Genomic DNA, 2,233 nt, shown 5'->3' with positions numbered 1-2,233 from the left:
CTGGAGCTGAAAGAAAGGTTACCATGACTCAGAACTGAGCCGAGGTTGCTGCGACTGAAACACAGATCACTAACCATTATATGATCACAGTGATTGGTGGGAGAGGCACATGTTAGAAGCCCTCTGTCTACTCAGCTGTGGCTTTCTGTGCACAGAGAGCCAGACACCTCAAGGTCTGTAAGTCTTGAGGGAAATGGGGAATGTCTGTACTTTAGAATTTGCAGGTGTTGACTTGAACCATCAAATGAAACAGTTGCAAATACTTTCTTCAGGCAGGCACCATGGCTTAGCTGGCTAAAGCACCTGTCTAGTAAACAGGAGATCCTGGGTTCAACTCCCAGTGGTGCTTTGGCATATGGCTTTTGTCTCCTCTGCTCACATTTTCCTGTGTCTTCCTAGGAAACAGAAGAGGCCTCCCTTGGTATCCAAGTCATTGCTTGCTAAGGAAAAGGCTTCTTTGGAGAGAAGCATTGGAAACAATCAAATCACAAACCTGGAGTTGATGAAAAGGCTGCTATGACTGGCATTGGCATGGCGGTTGCTTCAACTGCAATTGCTGCAACATGAGAGCCTGCACCACACATCCTTGTGATTCCCTGGAGATGTTCACACACAGATGTCATGTCACCTTCCTTTTGATTGTCATTGATGAAAAATGGAGCGATTGGGAGAAAAGTCCCAGAGAGTCGCACCGTGGCTAAGTTGGGTGACTCACCTGCCAGGTAAAGTGGAGTTAGGGATGCAGTTCCCAGTAGTGCCTTAACAAATGTGTCTGCTCTTCCCACCTTTTGGTGAATCTTTTGCAGAAACAGAGAAGACTGCCTCTGCCTTGCAATGCAAATGCTTGCAAAAGAAACCAGTTGTTTTTTCTAACAAGTGTCAGAAGGAGGCACATAAGAAATGTGGAGACAAGGAAAAGGTCATTGTAACTCAACATGTATCCATGGCTCTTGAGGCCAGAACGCAGAGCACTAAGCACTGTATGACCACAGCAAAATCTAAACATTACACCTTATTACACTAGGCAGTAGTTAGGTCAAGCAATTTTCTCATCCTACTGGATGTTACCCTCCTTAATACATAGAATTCCCCCTAAAACCTGGATTACTGTCCTCAGATGACCTTCATTTTCTCAGGATTCCTGCTGCTTCCAGCATAGGTGGGGGAGGAGAAAGGCAAAAACATGATGCCACAGTCTCCTATTTTATATCCTTAGTTCAAGTGTCTAGAAGACACTTGCCCAGACATGTCCGGGTGGGCTCTGCTGAGTCACTAGGTTGGGGAATCCTCCTGGTGTGGTCTTGTGCAACTGAGTCATAGACTTGAGCGGTCCCCACAGTGTTGTGTTTGGGCATCCGTCACTGAATTGGAAATCCCTTAATTACAATTCCTCTGCTGATTCATGGCTGTTGAACACCCTCCTCGGCAGGGGTCACTAGCAAAATTATAGCCTATTTCAGTAACAACCATACAGCAAAATGCATAACTTCACACACCCTCATGCTATACATATTTGGACAGAATAACCGATTTCAGCAGATCATGACTTTTCATACGATAACTTACATGGAATGGTTGGTAGGACATATCACAGCCATATAGGAATGATGACTATGTGAGCTACAGGGAGCTATTTTGAAGTACATCATGTCACAAAAGCCTCTAGAGACTGGCCTTTGGGAAGAGCTGGCTGAAGAGCCTTCTGAGTAACTGAGAGATCCAGGCTTGGCCCTGCCAGTTTGTGCTTGCGAACTAAACTTGTCCGTTGGGCTCCCTTTTTTGTGTCTCTTTCACAGAAACAGAGCAGAAGTTCTTGGCCAATCCTTGAAAGTGCTTGTTCAAGACACAGAGAGCCTCTGTGCTGGGGCAGGGGTAGGGCTGCAGGAGGTGGTCGGGGGTGGAGGTGCTTACCTCGGGCAGCACAGCTCCCAAAGTGACTGGCACACACTCCCCTCCGGCAGTGGCTCCTAGGCAGTGGGATACGGGGGCGGGTCAGCTGTGGAGTTTGCACTCAGGGCTGCAGGGATATGCCGGCCACTTCCAGGAGCAGTGTGGCAGGGAGGGAGGGGGCAGAGTGGGCAGGGAGCCGCCTTAGCGCTGCTGGCACATCTCCGTGTGTCGCTTGGGGAGGCATCAGGTCTCTGTGGGCTGCCTGGGGCAGGGGCAGTGGCCGAGGGGGCTCGGGCCGCCCCTTTGCCTCCTCTCTCCAGGCTCCCAGCCCATCTTGCCAGCC

General features: G+C 49.4%; 1 non-coding gene across 1 annotated transcript; it reads left to right on the top strand.

Moving 5' to 3' along the window:
* Nucleotides 1-275: 275 nt before the first annotated feature.
* On the top strand, nucleotides 276-349 carry TRNAT-AGU. Its single transcript has one exon. It is a non-coding gene; the product is annotated as a tRNA-Thr (tRNA).
* Nucleotides 350-2,233: the final 1,884 nt, after the last annotated feature.

Source organism: Mauremys mutica, unplaced genomic scaffold, assembly GCF_020497125.1.
Source record: "Mauremys mutica isolate MM-2020 ecotype Southern unplaced genomic scaffold, ASM2049712v1 Super-Scaffold_100036, whole genome shotgun sequence".
In the NCBI taxonomy this organism is placed as follows: Eukaryota; Metazoa; Chordata; order Testudines; family Geoemydidae; genus Mauremys; species Mauremys mutica.
This window is presented reverse-complemented; position numbering and strand designations above follow the sequence as displayed.